Source organism: Emydura macquarii, unplaced genomic scaffold (genome assembly GCF_026122565.2).
Source record: "Emydura macquarii macquarii isolate MOO-44397 ecotype Brisbane River unplaced genomic scaffold, CSIRO-AGI_Emac_v2 contig_3470, whole genome shotgun sequence".
Lineage (NCBI taxonomy): Eukaryota > Metazoa > Chordata > Testudines > Chelidae > Emydura > Emydura macquarii.
The window spans coordinates 2067644-2086840 of record NW_027133607.1 but is presented as its reverse complement, the minus strand read 5'-3'; the positions used below and the strand labels follow the sequence as shown (position 1 = coordinate 2086840).

The following is a 19197-nucleotide window of genomic DNA, read 5'->3' as shown; positions in this document are numbered from 1 at the left end:
CTGGGAGGGGCACACTCCCTCCTGCAGTACTTTGGGAGCGTGCACAGTGGAGCGCCCTCCAAAATAGTTCTGTGCGTGCACGTCCAGCCAACTCTGCTGTGTGGAGAACGGTGAGGGGGAGGCAGAGAAATGGGGGCATTAACAGGGACTGTGAAGGGACCAACAGGACTGCAGTTGTGTGTGGCCCCTCCTCAAGGGACAGACAGAAAGGGGGAAGTTATTTGCACCCAACGCATTCATGCAAAGGAAGGAGGGCACAACTTGGCAGGCAAGACTTACAGATTCAATGAAACATTTTAGTGGCCTCTTCTGAAAAACAGCATGCCTAGCTTTAAATGCCAGTCCTCCATAACAGCATGCATAGCTTTAAATGTCAATCCTGCATGACACATCTGCAGACCCCCTCTCAGTGCTTCTTGCTACCGCCAGCAGAAAGCAATGTGATATATCCTCAGTACTGTGATCTTAGCCTCTCACAAACAGCAGATCACATCTCACAAACAGCAGATCATGTCTGAACGTGTGAGCTTTTTGAAAGGACAGTTATTACTAATTATCGGTGGGTCTCGGCATACATCACATTTTGCAAATGCAGTTTGCTTTGTATAACTCAGAGTGATCTCTGCAAAACATCAGGACACAGAAGTGCTAAGAAAATGCACAAAATCTATTGGCTTTCCTGAGTAGCAGCTGGCTGAACTGGCAGACAGATTGGAGGTTTCTCTTTGGAAGTGGACAGGTCTTTGAAGTCAGTGAAATAACCTTCCTAGTCTAGATTCAATTCCTAGTCAATCCCCGGTCAGATTAGCTGTAAAACTGCTAGTGTTTTACTGGTGATGAGCTAATGCAATTAGATGCCTGAAGCTTGTCATCTCCTTGTTAACTGACTTCTGTGTGTGCTGGTAGCCCCCTCTTATTTGAAGAAGACTGTAATTCAAATGACATCTGAGAGTTATTTATAGGAAACTAGCTTCTAAGCTGTAGCCTATATAAAATCAGCCACTGTTTTAGTTTGAGTGTTCAGATGTAGTCCTCAGCACAGAAATCCTGAAGGATTCTTACGTTTTTGAAAGGAAAGGTCAGGGCTGACCTCTGCAGTTTGATTTGCCATTTTGTTCAGATGTGCTCATGAGTCTGGATAATTCTCTGCACTTTTCCATGCGAAAGGCTCGGTCCTGGTGGTGCTGGACATAAATTGAGATGTTCAAAACCTCCAGGAGTCATTCAGCACCTTGGCAGGATTGCACTATAATGCAGTGTATAATGTGCAGGCGGATTGAGGGAGTATTCCTTGGAGCGCACACGCGTGCAGACAAAGGGCGTGACACCTTCTATAAGGAAAAGCATCCATGTGTGGGAAAGTAATTCTAGGAGGAAGCGCAGGAGTATGTCTGCACAGTCTGCGTCTGATGGTACGTCTACATGGCAATTGAAGTTGTGGTTGTGAGTTGTGTAGGCATATCCATGCTAGGATTAATCTTCTAGCATGGTTACAAAAAGCAATGAAGGTTCATTGGCTTCATCATGGGCTGTACAAGCCTGCCTGGAACCGTGGCTATGTATTCACATTGCTGGGTTATTGGTGCTGCATCTTCATTGCTATTTTTAGCCAAGGATATGCCTACCCAAACTGCAATCACATCTCAGATTACAGTGTAGACATACCCTGAGGAAACATTAGGTAAAAGGAACACCGATTGTAGGAAGGGAACAATCCCGTATGCGCTACCACCAATTAACAGACGTGGTTCCTTTGCTTACAGAGTTCATGCCTCAGCATCATTGCACTGGGGATCAAGCCTGCTTTTTCTAGCCTGTGAAATACAGGGCCCTAAAACCAAGCCTTGCTTGTCTTACTCAATATAAGGAATCTAGATTTAAACCTACCATACTGGCTCAGACCAGTGGACCATTTAGTCTAGAAAGTCTCCTGTTGACTTCAGTGCTTGTTGGATGGAGCCCTATGAAAGGATACTGTAAAATTCATTTCATCTAGTAAAACTTGAAACCAGATTTCTTTTCTCCCCCCCAAACAGAAAAGAATTAGTCTGTTAACTACAGATTAAATATTCAATGCAAGTGTAATTGGCCATGAACAGGTTTAAATGGAGTGTAGAAGTAAAAGTTAAAATAGTGCCGGTGCCTCTTCTTCATTTTTAAAAATTTTTTTAAATATTATTTAAAGATAAGTGCAATTTACTTCAAAGCAGAAAATGAAGTAATTATATTCAGATCCACATATAGTAAAGTGATATATAGAAAAGAAGATTATGGTAATTACTAATCACCAAAAAGTATGTTGAAAGAAGAGTTATGGCTCTGTCTTAAACTGCGAAGAGGCAGGAAGTTCAAAATTAATAATAATTTCGTTTTTAGCATTTAGTTTAGTACCATTTAACTACTCGTCTAATAGCATTTTACAAACTAATGAATCAATGTGTGTTTCTACTTGAAGAGTGATTCTGTAACAATTAGCTCTGAGCAGCAAACGGTTTCCCATTCTGCGAGAACTTTCGAGATTTCAAAAAAGTTCCCTTCCAGAACCGGGACAAAAAGTCCAAATCATGAAAATGAACCAAAAATCCAAAAACGTTTTCAGATTGGGTCAATCGAAATCTTTGGACAATTTTTTTAATGTTTTGCTTTCATTTTTGATTCTACATTACTTTACAATGAATTAAATCTTAAATTAAGCCTTTTCATATTGAATATATCCAAAGAGGACATTTTGACAATTTGGAAACACTTTTCATTTTTTTTCAATGGGAAACTTGTCAAAAACCTACCCTTTCCAGCTGACAGGTTCAGTTTGGATGAATCAACATTTTCTGGTGAAAACACATGTAGATGAAAAATTCCCAGTCAGTTCCAGAACCAATGGTAGGCTGGGCTCCATTTTATTGCTACTCAACAATTATCAGATTAAATTTGCTTGTGTTATGAGTATAAAGATGCCAGACCTACAAACTAATTCATGAACTGAAAGTCAAGTTGCATTCTTTCATTATTATTATTTGTTTATTATGATAGTGCACAAGGACAAACCAAGAATAGGTGCCCAATTGTGCTAAGCACTAGAGAAACATATATTCTCTGTCCTGAAAAGTTTACCATTTAAGTAAACAAGAGAGTCACAGGATGAGGAAAGGGACATAACAGAAGCATTGTGAACAATGTGACAGGAGCAAACATCACATTAGGTCCACATTTTATTTTATTTGTGGGAGGGCTTAGTTAGGAGGCGAATCAGCTAACTGGAAAGAAATATGAAAGCAGAGATGTCATTAAAGGCAAGAATTGTGAGGGGGATCAGATAAGACAGGCAGATGTAGAATGAAGCCGAGGTGAAGAGACTGTGAGGAAGGAGGAGGGAGATGGTTGGAACAAACAGCCAGTCAGTACAGTCTAAGGAAAGTCCTGCCAACACTGTAGAAAGTTCTGTATGTCAGAAGGTTCCTACTTTGGCTTTTTCTGCACCTACTCCTACCGGCTGGCATCTCTGGCTCTCTACAGTTTTTCCCTAAGGCCAATGAAAGGTTTTGCAACTGGATCTTAATTAAGCTTGCTGTTGATGATGCCCATGCCAGACTAGATCCAGATCACTTTCCCACAGCCGTGTTGGTTCTTCAGTGACATCAGGAGCAAGTAGCAGTAAAAGAAATTATTTGGGTCTCTATCTTGCAGAGTTCTGAGGGCCGTATGGATACTGAGCATTTCCACTTTTTTATTAAAGACATACACAAGAGTCAGTAAAGTAAGCTGAGGGGGCTTGGAATATACTTAGCCAATCTCTTGGTGACTTTCAGTTTTATCAAAAAATTTGGAATATTTGGTATCTTTCTTGAAGCCTCAGCTCCTGGAGTCATGGTAAACTCTCAGAATAAACTTTCTGGGTTTTTTAAAGTAAGTTGCTGGGCAGAGAATAGCTTGAAAAGATGCTCAAAATGCAAATAAAGGAATCCCAAAGTTCTATCATTTTCTAAATCTTGTTAATTTTTTTTAAGCCTATCTGTTTCTGAAGGTTGAACTCATGATTCTTGAATGATCACATCCAGCAGTGCTGGATTTTTCAGTAAGAAGGTGCCATTTTTCATAGCTGCTTTTCTTGAAAATAACTTTTTTTTAAATCCTCACAAAATCCCAGTCAATCTGTAGCTAACACCATTTTACAGAAAATTGAGACCAAAAGAGGTCAAGTAACATGGGGTTTGGAGATAGCACCCTGGTTCTCTTCTGCCCGTCCACCCGCCACCCAAAAAAAACAAAACACCAGTGGAGTAGGCCAGCACATTAGAAGGAGCCAGTACAGGCTACACACCTTCTCTCAACAGTGGTGAGCTCATCATGGGTGTAGTTGCACATGAAACTATCCCCTCTCCCCAAATACTGGGCTGCGCCAGACAATGGCAAAATTTAACCCTGTCCACATTTAATGCCTTCTTAAAGACCCACTTCAGTGAATTGCTGTTCCCGTCCCCCTAAACTTTGTCTGGCCTGAGTTTGTGGTCACTGATTTAAGAAAAATGACCCCAAATGAATTTAAACTCCTTTAGCCCTTTCACACAATAGAGCTGTTGGTCTAATAAGCTTTGTCAGTATGTGCAGCAGCTTTCAAAACGTTTTCTTGTAGCCCCTTGCCTGAGGCATGGCTCAAGCCTTCTTACTGAGGATTGCTACTTGGAGTGGCTTCTCCCGCTCCTCATGAGTCCTCCATTCCTTTTTGTGATGCCTGGTTCCTCCGCCCAAGATGACTGCTCATTTGTGCCTGAAACACAAGAGATGTTGTCCTCTGGGCAAATTAATAACGCTATCACTGCAGGCAAGTACATCAACACAAACCCCTGCAAAGAAATGACACACCCACAATAACAATATAACAAAGAGGGATTTTACTGGGAGCAAGAACATAGGATCTGTGGAAGGAAAGACTTAGGGTCAGCTGAGAAGCACTAACCTATCAACAAATTTTCCACCTCCTAATACTTGCAACTCTTCCCAATCTCCAGCTGTCTTCCTGGTATCTTCCTACACAGATGATACACTGAGGATGAGTGCAGAGAGGAGTGATACAGCCCTGTGAACACTAGCCAGATTAATCAATAACAACAACAACAAGTCTCCTGACAGTGTCCCCACCCCTGGGTGGGGCAGGGTCCTCTCTTGGGTCTGGAGTCCTGTGTAGGTCCCAGCTCTCAATAGCCAGCACCAGGCTGGATCTCTGCCACACTGGATGCTGGTCTCTGCAGGGCTGCCTGATCCCTGTACAGCGGTTCAGATTCCCTTTGTAGGGAAGGGGGGTTAATCAGAGACTCGCTGAGGCTGTTCTGCTTCTCTCTCATCTTTTTGAAAGCTCATAACGGAAACTTAAACTAGTATTTATCTCGGAGTCAGACAGTCTCCTCCCACTGGGGGGGCTGAGCAGCTCTGTTTCATCATTTTCCCAGTAAACTGCTCGTCCATATCACACCATGCAGAAGCCACCCTTTTGCCCTCAACAGGAGTTTCTAATACGTTCTGTCCCCACTCCCGGCTGCAAGCGTGCTGGGGAATGTTGTCAGTGGGCTCTGGTCCCTATTATTGTTGTAGTCCATAGGGTAGGACCTCTAGAAACTCAGCCTGGCACTCCAGGAGCTGACAAACTCCAAATGGGTTACCTCAGTATCCCCAATCGGCTGTACCAGCTCCTTAGATGGAACCACTACAGCCTGCTGTGTATCTCCACAGTCAGATGCTCTGTGAGCAGTTTAGTGTTCTATCTAACCATAATGGCTCTTTCATAGTCACTTTGGTCCATTGAATAAAACAATCGTTCAGGCTGTGTAGCGTGACAGCAACGGGCCATAATAGCTCCTTTTAAAACCATGTTTATCTATCTTCTCAACTAAACTGCTGATCATGTATCCTAACCCCTCACACCAACAATCTCCACACGTTAAAGGGCTGAATTAAGGCATCATAAGATCTGGGCAAGGTACTGATTTACCAACAGTTATTTCCTATATCTTTGCAGCTCACCCTTCCAGCACTATCTGCTGATTTTTCTACTCGAATGAGAAGTTTCTGTGCAGGAGTCAGGATCCTGGGGGAAGGCAGGCAGGACTAGTGGCAGGAGCTTGGGATCCAGGAACTAAAGCCAGGGGTCAGAGACAGTATCAGGATCAAGAATCAAGCTAAGCATCAAGTGAGTCAGGAGTTAAGCTACGGATCAGAGCCAGACCAAGGAATCAAACTGAGGTTCAGTAGCAGGTATCAGGGTTGGTGTTGGGTTTCCAGGGGTTAGAAGCCACGTCAGAGCTGAGATCAGCACCAGAAGTTCAGAAACAGAGAAGCAGGGCGGTAATGGCAGGCAGCTAGCTAGGAATCCTCATTATTGTCTCAACACTTCCTGGGATGCCCAGTGGGTTTATATAGGATCAAGGAGCCAATCAGGGAACTGCCCAGTCAGATCACTCAAGATGGAACTTCCACAGACTGTGTCCCCTAGGGAGCAGACAGCCTACGATAACTCTGGGTGGCAGGATTGACCTTAGATTGTTAGTAGCCCTGCAGGACTGGATTCAAGTCTCCCTCCCCTCCTTACAGAAGCAGACAAAGGAAAAAGCAGCATTTAAAACCAAAGTGGCAATATTGACTGACAAGCTGAAGCAACCTAGGGGAAGTCACTGTTGAAACTGTAAAATTATACAATAAAGAGCGTCCCAATTTGGGCCTCATTATTATTATTATAATGTATTACTTCATAAAACTACAGGAGTAATTTATTCATTGCCCTTTTCTGCTATCTTTAATTAGGTATTTTCAGCTAGTCCCTTCTTCAGCATCAAAGCTGTTATGAAGCAGGGGCAAGATGGACTTTTCCCTCTTGATCTGTATCAGATGAGAGTGGCAGGAGGCTGAAAACGTTTCCTCTACCACTGTACCGTCCCTCCCCCCATACATAGTGAGTCAGTAAGGTAACACTCAAGTTAAACCAAACTAAAACAACTCTGGGTTTTACTATATGTAAAAACATAATAATAATAACATGGTACAACAGGCATTTATATGACCCTCAGCACTATTATAGCTAAGTGCCTCGCAAACATTAATGATTTTTTTCTTACAATACCCCTGTGAAGGAAGGAAGGAAGTATACAGGGTAGGAGCACAGGAGAGGGCATACAGGAGCATGGCTCCCCCCCCACAAAATCTCTGTGTGTCCCTGCAGCCCGGGCATGGAGGAAGCAGCAGGGCAGCAGGCTGAGTTCCTCCTCCCTCCACCCCTACAACTGCAGCCTGCTGCTGGAGTCCCATGTTGCCTGTGCCTCCACCCCCTGACTCACCTCAGTGGGCGGTCTGCAAAGCAGGAAGCAGCATTGGGACTTCAACAACAGGGAAAGAGAAGCAGCGGGAGGAGGAGGAGGAGCTCAGCCGGCAGCCAGCCACCCTGCTGCTTCCTCCCTCCCTGGGATGCAGGGACACGGAGAGTGCCACTGCCAGCAGGAGCCGCTGCCTCCTTGATGCTGGGCACTCACTCTTACAGGCATGGGCAGATCCATGACCTGGACTTATCTCTAAGCGGGGTGAGTTCACAATTGTTAAGGTACAAACACAACATAACCCCAGCTACTCTTCATTTTATGACTCACCTGCTTCAGATATTGTTGATAGGTAAGGCTGTGATTAAGGTGACTCCTGGGTAGCAGGGGGTTAGGATTGTGGGCCATTGGCTTGCTGCAGAAGTTTACATTCAGCATTCTTTTAGCTTCAGAATTGCTGAGATGGAAAGCTGATGCCATCGTTTTTGATGGGTTGGGTTTGAGCCACCAGTACTGAATAATGTTATCCGTCCTCTTCAGATCAGTGTAAATGGTGTCTTCTGCTTCTTTGAATGTTGCGGACTGTGTCATGTCGTCAGCATAAATACACTTGCGGCATGTCGTTTCGGGCACGTCATTTATATATAAGTTTTAAAAGGGATGGGGCTAGTCCTGACCATTGCGGGAGGCCATTGTTGAAACTCCACATTTTTGCTAACCTGACTTCCAAGATGGATATAGTCCTGGTCTACACCTACCTGGCGATTCAGCGGCAGTTGACGGGAGTTGTGCAAGCTACGCAGAGTAGCTTGCGTAACTCCCATTGACTGCTGTGCTTCCCTTCTGCACGGCATCTTCACTGCACTGCACCGACGGGAACTGTTCCCATTGATGCAGCGCTACGCCACTTGAGGGGGTGGTTTACCAGTGTCAACTTCTGGATCGACTGAGTGGGTCTTCACTGACCACTCAATCGATCCAGATAGGTCAATCTGATGGCGCCGACTTTGCTGCTGTCAGTGTAGACATACTCATAGAATGTGCTGTCTGAAAACACTGACCTAACGAGTCAAAATGTCTGATCTCATTAAAGCAGGCCTTGTTCCAGATGGTGACATAGAGCCTGGTGCCAGACTTGTGCTGATGACAAGCTGATAAAAGCTATGGCTGTTTTAAGCTTCTGCTGGAAGCCAGCCTCAATATGTGTAGGCAGTTGGTCACAGCAGCTTCTCCCTGCCCTGAAACCTGCCTGTTCCCAGGGGGATTGCGGTCAGGCCATCACTTAGTGTTCTTTGAAAATCCCACCCTTTCGCATAAACCTCTGCATCAGAATCATCTTATTAATTTATTTTGAGGTGATATACTGTATAATAAGATCTCTACATCACCCTATATTAAGTGTTTTATTGTTGCAATAAACAAAAAACTTAACCTGCTTATCTATAAAAGCCCAAATAATCTAGGCTTGATTCTTCACGTCTCAGTAGAGTCAAACCAGCGTGAAACTGGTGTGAGATGAGAATCTGAAACTTCTGTATCTACTACTGCATTCCACCTTTCTATTGGGCTATTCCCACACTCTTCACTACCACATAAAAACTCTAGGCCATGCTGTCCCCTGCCGTGGTTATTTCTATGTAGAATATTGGAAATTCAGCATATGCATGCCACTGGCCTGATCCTCCATTGATTTTCACTTTGGGCAGATGTTTACGCTTGTGCAATCTGGATGCAAAATGCTGCTGAATCAGAAGGGAAGCATTTTACACCCACGCTGTGGAGACTATGGAAACAGAGAAGCAGGCCCAAAGAACTTCCGTGCCATTCTTCTGTTGGGAATGAGCAGTAGAATTGGGCCTTAAAGCCCATGGGTCCTTGAAGGCCAGGTCCATCTGCATGCAGGCTCTATGCCTCTGAGCTGCCTCATGTGTTTTCCAGTTACCATAGCATAATAGGTCTATCTGTCTAAATACTAATATGGTGCCCATTTATCCTAGTGCATGCGCACCTTACAAAAATGAATGAATTTAACCTTACAACACACCTTAAAATAGGAAAGTATTATTCCCATTTTACAGATGGGGTAGCTGAGGCACACAGAGATTGAGGCAGAGATTTCTAAACCGGGCTAATGGAGATAGGCACTTATATCCTATAGAAACTCAGCTAGAGTTAGGCACCTAACTCCTTTGGGACTTTTGAAAGTCCCAGATTTAGCAATATGCCCAAGGTCACACAGACAGAGCCAGGAATTAACTCAGATATCCTGAGTCCCCATCCACAGCTTTATCCATAAAAACATGTTGTTCCCTAGAATCCATACTCCCAAGGGAGGGATCTATACTGAGGTGGTAACCGTGCAAGTTATTACTGATGCAATAACTTGCTCTAGACTATCCTGCAAAACATAAGGGGTGACCAAGCAAGTGAGAGTGGCTGCCCCTCAAGCCTCACCCTCTCAAAGAAGATTCCTGCAGAGGACATACAAGACAGGCTTTGTTGGGGCAAAGGAACGACAGAGCCATAACATCAACATGCCCCTATACTCTTCTCTTCACCGCTTCCCATTTGCTAGTGCTGCATTCCCCGCTATACTAGCAGAGAGGAGCATTTGTGCCTATATACATCAGAGATGCTTTTAGCTCCTGTTGAGCTGTTAATCATGCTACTTTCCAAAATATTCAGCTGATTCTCTTCCAGTTCATTTCCCAAAACTGCCTTCACATAACACCTGAGTAATAAAAATTGGCAGAAATGACTAGATGGAATTTCATCCTTTTGCATTATCATTGAAGAAGACATTACTATTCCCTTATCAAAAATATCCATCAATCTAATTACACCTCTTTTCCTCCCAAAGCTCTAAAATAGGTTACCTTAGCATGCTCGGTGATCTAGAGTTATTATTTAATGACCATAAGGGAGATACATTTTGATTCATTTTCTTACATGTTAAAAATTTATGACAAACATAAAAATTTGTTATAGTGATTGGATCATTCAAGATGGCTTTAATTTCATTTAAATTATACATAGATAAAACATTATGTACATTTTAAGGAGCAATGCTATCCTAAGCCACTTAGAGAGACCGTGTGGTCTAGTGAATAGGAACTAGGATTTAGGAGAAGAGTGAGCTGAAAAAAAAAATCAAATTCTGCAATTTGTTAACTAAAACAAGTGACATCTTTTTCACAAAACAACGAGGAAAAATCATCCCATTTGTTGACTAGCTATCAAGAAATACTTACCCCTTCTCTAACTGGATTCTATCCTGGCTCTGCCACTGCCATGCTCTGTGATCTTGGTCAAGGCACTTCATCTTTCTGTGCCTCTGTTTCCCCACCCATGTTTTGTCTGTCTTGTCTGTTTAGATTGTAAGCTCTTCACAGGAGGACCTGCTTCTTGCTATGCATTTGTGGAATGCCTAGCCCAATAGGGACCAGCCTAGGTTCAAGCCTCTAGGCTCTACAAATTAATACAAATTAATAGCACCCAGTATGTATATCAAGTTCCCTATACTGAATGAACACACACACACACACACACACACACACAAATTGAAATTGGGCCAGACACTCCACTAGTGTAAACCTGCATAGCTCCAATGATATCAATGGAGCTCCGCCACTATACACAGCTGAGGATTTTGTCAGAGAAGTATATCTGTAATATCTTAAAGCTGGAGTTGCAATACCCTTTATATCTAAAGGGAGTATTAACAAATTCAAAGTAAATCTAGATGGTTTATTTTTTCATTAAAAATGACATGAAAAACCTATCCATCACTGTGAGACTTGCTCTAGGATAATAAGAGGCAGAGACTGAATAATGTATAAAAACGTAGTGAGTATATTTATGTTTATACTAACGTTTTCCTATAAATGGGTGTGTGGTAGATTTGCTTACCTTTCTGTATTCCATCTGAACAGCTCAGAGATATGTAACATTGTTGCTAATGCCTGTTTATTTGCTAGAGAGCTGTGGTGTACTTGTATGCGTACTGAGTTCACTGTAAAGAGAGGGCTGACATCAATCTGAAAGTGGTTTATTCCTTTTCTTTTCAAATTCATTGGGGATTTCTTTTCTTTTTTTTCTTTCTTTTTTTTTTTTTTTTTTTTTTTTAAGTACCAGCTGCTAATGGACATTTAATAGAGTGAAAATTAGCCCTTTAAGGATTCTGGGCCAGATCCTCAGCTGGTTTCAATTGATGTAGCTCTGTTTGCAGCTGAGGTTCTGGCCCAATACATTTGGGTGTTAGTAAAGAACTGGATATAAAGCTCCATGAAAGCTTATATTCCATATTAGTCATCTCCAATTTGAATTAATTTTCAAAAGTAACAGCCTACAAATACTTAAAGTGTATGAACCTTAAAGTGGGGAGAAGTTTTTTAGTGCTTTGTGAAGGGGCTGGACTGGGAGTAATGGGATTGTATTTAAAAGGGAAAATTTAAACTGAATATCCTGTCTATTAGACTGTGGAATAGTTTCCTAATAAAGTGGATGTGTGGGTGAATCCCTGGCATTTGAGGCTGGACAAAATACCCACTGTAGGGGACAGTTCTGCACTGCCAGGAAGATTGGCTAGTGACTGACTGGAGTAGTGCTTTTCCATCACTATATTCTAGGATTATGTGAGACTCTCTCCTTATTTTAAATCATATGACTGCAAATTTATTTCAAATTTCTAAAGAAAAGAATAACCTATACAATGTGTCCTGAAAATCTCTCTGTCTTCTGTGAGAGACAAGTGAAGTAAGATCTGGATGATCTATGATGTATGTGGTAGAAGTAAATTATCACAGCTTAAGTTTTCTGCCAACTTTCTTATTTTCAGAGTGAAAAAAGCATAGCCTATCATTTGACCCACTCTGCTGCTAGATAATGTTTTGCAGATGAAGGAAATCTTTCTGTGGGGATTATACTCAAAATAAGGTTTTGGATTTTTTGTTCTTGATGTTGCTATCATTATATCATGAGCTTTCTTAGGGAATGCTGTATCTTTGCTAGATGTTTTACTGAAGATAGATGTGAAGGATACCTGCGTGTGACTTATGAGAGACTTTCTAAGCATATTATGGCTGATATTTATTTTGAGGAGGGAGGATTTTTGTTTTGTTTTTATGCTGGAGCATTAATTACCTGAAATAACCTGACAACAATGAACTTGCATAACTTACTATACAAAAAGATTGAGACGGTACTTAGTTTTTCTCATGCAATATAGATGACACAAATACATTTTTAATTGCAATATTAATTATGGTAACACAAATATGACTCAGTTGTTGCTGTTCTGAAGAGACACTAATGATATGGTCTCTTCACTGTAATGGTTGTTGACTATTTGAGCTTGTAATGATTCTCCTCTCACTTACACCTGTTTAAATTGGAAGTGACTCCAGCTGAGTCAGCTGAGCTACCCTATAAATGAGGTAAGAATCAGGTCTTTTGTGTTTACTTTGTCTGTGGAGTCTTTGGGGTAACTGCTAAGTAAATTTTACTTAACTACTCTGTAGCTTCCATACTATATTGCCTGGCACTTAGATTCCAGAGCACTTTTAATTTTCAAGATACAGTATTAATATTCTAGATATCCAGATATTCCCCAGCACTGTAGTACTGCAGCATCTCTATCATATCTGACCCATAAATGTATTCATTTTCTATTAGCTCCTGTGATGCAGTTAGCATTATTATTCTAATTTCACAGAGGAAGAAACTGAAGTACTGAGAAGTTATATGAGTTGCCTAAAGTCACCGCACAAGTCAGTAGCATGAACTCCTGAGTTGTAAATCTGCCTCTATATCCCAATCTATACTAAACCATGTAGAGTGGTGGGGGGGAAGGGGGAGGAGGAGCATGATTCACAAATCAAAACCTATGGAGTGAAGCTTCACACTGTTTTGTGCAACTCATACATACAATTGTAACAATAAATCCCAGCTCTTTGTATCAATAGATCCTAAAGTTTTTTAAAGAAGTCAGCATCATTAGCCACAAAATACAGAAGGAGAAATTGAGGCACAAAGTGGTAAAGAGTTGTCCATAATTACCCAGCAGGCCAGTGGCAAAGGTGGGAAGCCTGGTTTCCTATGTTCCAGCCTTAATCCATGGGCTACCCTGCATTCCATCTAGATGTATGCACTTGTATCACCATATAAAGTACTATGTAAAAGCAGAAGGAAAACCGATGTATAATCCTGTCCACAAACACAATTAGAATTCAGGAATTTTTTAAAATTGTAATTTCTTCCCTCAAAACCATTTTTTTAATCAGTTCTACTTATTTAAGTGATTGGTGCCTAGGAAAGAGAGAGATTTAATCAAAACTGTTTCTTTTCTCTTTAATGTATATGGGAGAGATGTATAATGTGCTGCCATGGGGGAAAAAAAGGTGATCCAACTATAAGGAGGTTCAGATCCTCTCTCTTTCTCTCATTATATTATATGAGAGAGAGAGAGAAGATTGTATATAATCTCTCTCTATTTGTGTAAGAGAGAAGGGATCTGAACAACCTTATATATATAGATACACATGCACATGTGCGTGTGTGTATATTTATTATATATAGGGGTGTGTATGTATATAAAATGTGTGTGCATGTATATATATATACACAGACAGAGAGAGTACATATATCAATATGTAAGAGAGAAAGAGAAAGATGCAGATCATGCAGATCCTTTTAACTTCACGGAGCTTTCTATTGGAAGTGCCCAGAAGGTATCATTATATAAAAATATATACAAAATAAAATACATTAAAATAATGTTAGGGTTGTAAAGTCAAGTACTCAAAAGCTAGGAAATGTCGGAATCAGTTGCACAACTTTAATTTGCCCTGCTTGTGCGTGTGCATTATGATTGGAGCTCGGTGAAAATTTTCAGCCAAATACTTTTTTGCCCAGGGATGCAGATTAGGGCTGATTAAAACATTTGTGAATTGTTGTACATTTTGGCCAATTGTTTCATTCAAAATGGAAAGAGAATTCTTTTTTAAACATCAAAACTATTTTTTAGCTGAATTCAAAAGGCAGCTAGGTGCTATCTGGATAACCATGACAGTGGTGCTGGTGGTCCCCTTGATTGCAACAGTAAAAGGGTAAGGGCATCCAACTGGAGACAGAGAGAGAAATCCACTTAAACCTATGACTCCTGTATCCTTGTTGAGTACCCTAACCATCAATTTGTAGAGTGTCCTGGATTAGACACTGTTAATCTCTCCTGTTGAAGCTGTTCCATTTTGCATAAATAATTAGTTTTTGGTGCAGGGACTGGAACCCAGTTATCCCCACACTCAGGTGAGCGTGCTAAATGAGTGTGCTGACCTCCACCACCACCATCTCCTCATGGGCTTTTGTGAATCTAGCCTTCATTTCTTCTGCTTTTGTTAAAATGCTCAAAATGAAACATTTCATTTCAGCACGAACTAAATGTGTTGTTTGCCCAGAAACTAAATTTTTCTGACTTCTTGGATTTTTTGAAAATTAAAAAAAAAAAAATCACTTAAAGTTCAGTCCAAACCATTTTTCCCCCCAGAACTGCTGGCAAACTGAAAAATCAGTTATTTGTTCAGTTCTAATTGTGATAGTCTTTTATTACAGGTCACATACTTTTTTTTCACAGGACCCCAGCTTTGTTCAGGATGGGCTGTGATCAATTAATGAGCAGTTATTCAATATTTTATCCTTATCATTCAATATGTGGCCTCATGATTAATTTATTGCACCCTATTCAAACCCTGCTCCGAATACAGATCTCTTAATTTTCTCCTGGGCATTTTTGTTTTGCTCATCACGGTAGCATCTGAGCGCTTCACCCCTGTTAAATGAAAGGATTGTATTATTTCCATTTTACAGATGGGAAACAGAGGCACAAAGATTAAATTCAAGCGTATACTGCTGATGGTTGCCCAATCTGAGATGCCCATGACCTGATTTTTCAAAGATAATTTTTATTTTCATTTTATAAACTTTTATCTGTTCAGAGCACACTTCTCACTGATTTCAGCTGTAGCTGTACCAGTTCTGCAAATCAGAACCCTCGCTGTTTCAAGTTAGGCATCCAGAAAATGAGGAAGGCGGTTTGTGGCCACCTGTGAAAAGTTGGGTTTAAATGACTTGCCTAGCATCACACGGGAGATCTAGGGCAGAGACAGGGAAAGAATGCAGTTCTCCAGCATGGAATTCAACTGCCTGAACAAGGAGACCCTCCTCTGTCTTCCAGTAATCTCCTCCATCATTTGCTACACACCTTCCAACTTCTGCAACAAACGTGGCAGGGGTCCTATAGACAACAGCCTCATTAACTCCATCCCCACATTCATCCCCAGAACACCATCCATTTTTGGATTTTTACTGTTGAGGAATTAAAATGGAAAATGTAGACTCTACCACGCAAGGCGTGTTCATGAGTTCTCCATCACATTCATACGTTGGTGCTTTGCAATTCTTCACCACTTGATGCCCCTTGTCAAAACATTATGGGGATGTACAGCAGCAGCATGTCATTATGTAACATTTTTACACATCATATTTTTAGAGTCAAACACATTTTATTCTTGGTCTAGAACTCTGCTAATTAGATGCCGTTGACAGTTTGACTACAGACTTGGAATCTGAATCCTGTCATGTTGTTTATGGTTGGCATTTATAGCTGGCTATGCCAGGGAAGCATGATTTAACCATTCTGCTCAGGCTTTCCAGGCAAGACAAAAGTAGAAATGTCCACCCCTTGTTCGTCATTCCCAGCCGGTTAGTAAATGGCTGCATGGTGCTTTGAACATGTGTTGAAATGCTCATTCTTATTCAGGGGGTGAAAAGCCTAGAAAACACTGGGATGGCCACACTCGTGGGACATGTGCATGCTGCACACTGCTGGGTGCGGTGTGTAGGGTACTTGTAACTACACATAGCAGTGAAAAGCAGGCTGCATCCATGCTGTGCTACACACATCAGCGAAAGGCTTTGGCAGGAGGAAAGGCTACAACGGTGGGGAGCTGCCGGAGCCTTTCCCTGAAATGGGCAAAGACTCTGGCAGTGGGGAAGCAGTGAGACACTACACCGCTAAAACTAAGCAATATAGATGAGGGAGGCACTGCTTGGGGTGTGTAGGGAACATGCCCTAAGGATTCAGGTATGTCTGTACTCTATTTGCCTAAGCAATACCTCACCCGCTACACAACTATTTATACCCCATGCTGGGGTTGGGGCATGCAGTGTATGTACTCTATACACTGCCATAAGGAGGGTGCAGTGTAGACATAGTTCTAGATTCATAGATTATAAACCAGAAGGGACCCCCGTGGTCATGTAGTCTGACCTCTTGCATAACACACGCACTGGGACTTCCCTGCATTAATTCCTGTTTCTAAGACACACAGACTTTTTCTTCACTTGCACTCCTCAGTCACTTGGGCTTCTTTGCAAATCCTACCTCTAGGCTTGTGTCAGAGCACTTTGGAACAGACATGACTTTTGGTGCATGTAGAATTGCAGACTTGCTCTGTATCCCTGCCCCATTTCTTCAGCTGAGGACCATCAAGGGAAATTTCTGTTTCTTCCTTTGGAATCTGCCTGAATAAAAATGAAGTAAGGAGCACCTTTGGCCCAGTGTTATTAATGCACATGTTTCTAAAACAACAAATAATAAGCCATGACTCTTTGTCTCAGTCAGTGGGTACTTAGTGCTTATGTGGGTGCTAAAATATGTATTTATATGCTTAATTTTATTCACCTGTTTTGGAAACCTTAATCTTGATCACCAGATTTTAAGAGATGTGTGAAGAAAAATCATGAAAACCTTCAGACAATTGCCGAGGAAACTGCCATTCATTTAGCTGCATTATCTTTGCTCTTTGGAAACAAAACTCACATTACCACAGGCACAGCAAAGCAAGGTCTGTTTCAATTGTGAAGTTGTCCCTATAGAACTCATACGTAGCAGTTGTAAATAATGCAGCACAAGATAATGACAGTGACACATTAGAACTTCTTTTGAATGCATGCTCTCTTGTACGCATGATGAAGAATTCAATGGACAGTGATATGAAGGGGCAAAAAAGATTTGTTTGTATTCAGATTACATAATCCACTCTTTTTTTGTTGTCAGTCTTTTAGGCATTTTGTCCCAAGATGTTCCACTTCTCATAAAATTCATTCAGCCTTATCCAGAGTTCAGAAGCCCAAGGCTTTGTTACAATTGTTATAAATAACTTAAATGTAAGGGGGGAAAAAGAGAGAGTTCATCCAGGAAAACACTGTCTCAGTCATAAATAAATAGCTCGTTTGTTGCTAGCAAGGGGAAGAATAGCTTAACTTCCACTTCAGTTGTAGCCTCAACATTTTTGGTTGTAAGAGGTCTTTTTCCAACAACTTTGGGATATTTCATTGATTTACAGTTTTGGCCAAGATTTTCAAAAGCGACTAGGGATTTGGGATGCAGTCATAGTCACTGCAAAAATCTTGGCCTCTTCTTGGGAAGGTGAAGGAGCAGCACAGGGGGAGAAGCAGCACTATCCCATGGGAATAATTTAGAGTGAGGAGATAAACTGGAGCCAAAGAAAATTTACAGTGACTATCTGGAAAAGCTTCCTAACAGTGAACTAAATAATGTTTTAGGGCCTGGTCTGTATACAGATTTCGTACCAATATAACTATTTCAGTAATAAATCACACCCCCGCCAACCTGAAATAGAGATACCAGAACGAGCCCTAGTGTGGATGCAGTTATAAGCAATTTTATATCACTATATTGACATAGCTTATTTCCCTTCCCATACAGGAATGAGCCATATTGGTGTAAACATTTTTATATTTGTATAACTGCATCCACACTACTGGCAGGGCAGGATTAATGCATGGGCATGTGTCTAGAGCCCACATTTGTGTTTGTGTTGGGAGCAGAGGGTTAAATCATTCGCCAGTATGTTTCTCCTCTGCCTCTGCTTCTTCCTCATCCTGCTGAGAGGGCACAGATTCCCTGCAGCAGGATTGCAATTCTAATTTCAGACCAGTATGGAGGGGAGGGCTTGGAGAGTGAGCTGCCCTGCACTTGTCCTCAGCAGCATTTCCTGTCCCATGGGACCGGGCCCAGCTTCCCCCTGCTGGTGTTGAGACCTAGTGCATGGGGTCACAGTTGACCTGGCTTCCTCCCCCACCCAGTCCCCTGGAGGAGCAGCTGGGCCAAACCTGAGTGAATGGTGCTGTGACCTGCTGCATGAGGTTGCAGTGCCACTCAGGTTTGGCTCAGCTACCCCACTGTCATGAAGGAGGCAAATGATGGAAGGGCAGCTGTGCTGAGTGGTGCACGCCAGGTCTCAATGCCCATAGCATAGAGTTAAGTCCAGCCCCACCAGACAGGAATGGCTTCTGTGGAATGAGTGCAGAGTGGGCTTACTCTCCTACTCCCTGTCCTGGGACTCCCCTCTGCACTGGGAGAGAGAAATGAGGGGTTAATCCAGCCCTCACTACAGGTATTGTACCGCTTAACTATAGCAGTATAAATAAAGTGGTACAACCTGTGTGTGTTGACAGGGCCTTAGACGTTAGCCCTGGCACAAAACTAGCATAACTCCATTGAAGTAGTTCAGATTTTGACTTTTTTTGAAAAACGGGAACAAAAATGCCTCACATTCCTCCAAAATTTTTCCACAAGCTCTACCTTTTATTTTCAGTGGACTCCCTGAAGTTTTACAAGTAAGCTAGAGGAGAATGTGGTTCATATAGCGCCTTGCAATCTGAACTGATTTGAACTCCAAGCAAACAAGGTTTGTTCTTGAATTTGACCTGGATCTTGGTTTATTTCTATCTCTAGTATTATCTACTTTAAATTTAAATGTCTCCAAACCTCTAAAATAAACAACATTTTTGCTTGGTTTTATTTATGTATTTTTTC

At 41.8% G+C, this 19197-nt stretch overlaps 1 long non-coding RNA gene across 1 annotated transcript in view; it reads left to right on the top strand.

Moving 5' to 3' along the window:
• The window catches only part of LOC137144583 (uncharacterized), an 84294-nt gene that overhangs the window by 25052 nt on the left and 40045 nt on the right, over positions 1-19197 (top strand). The gene's annotated exons all lie outside the window — the stretch shown is intronic.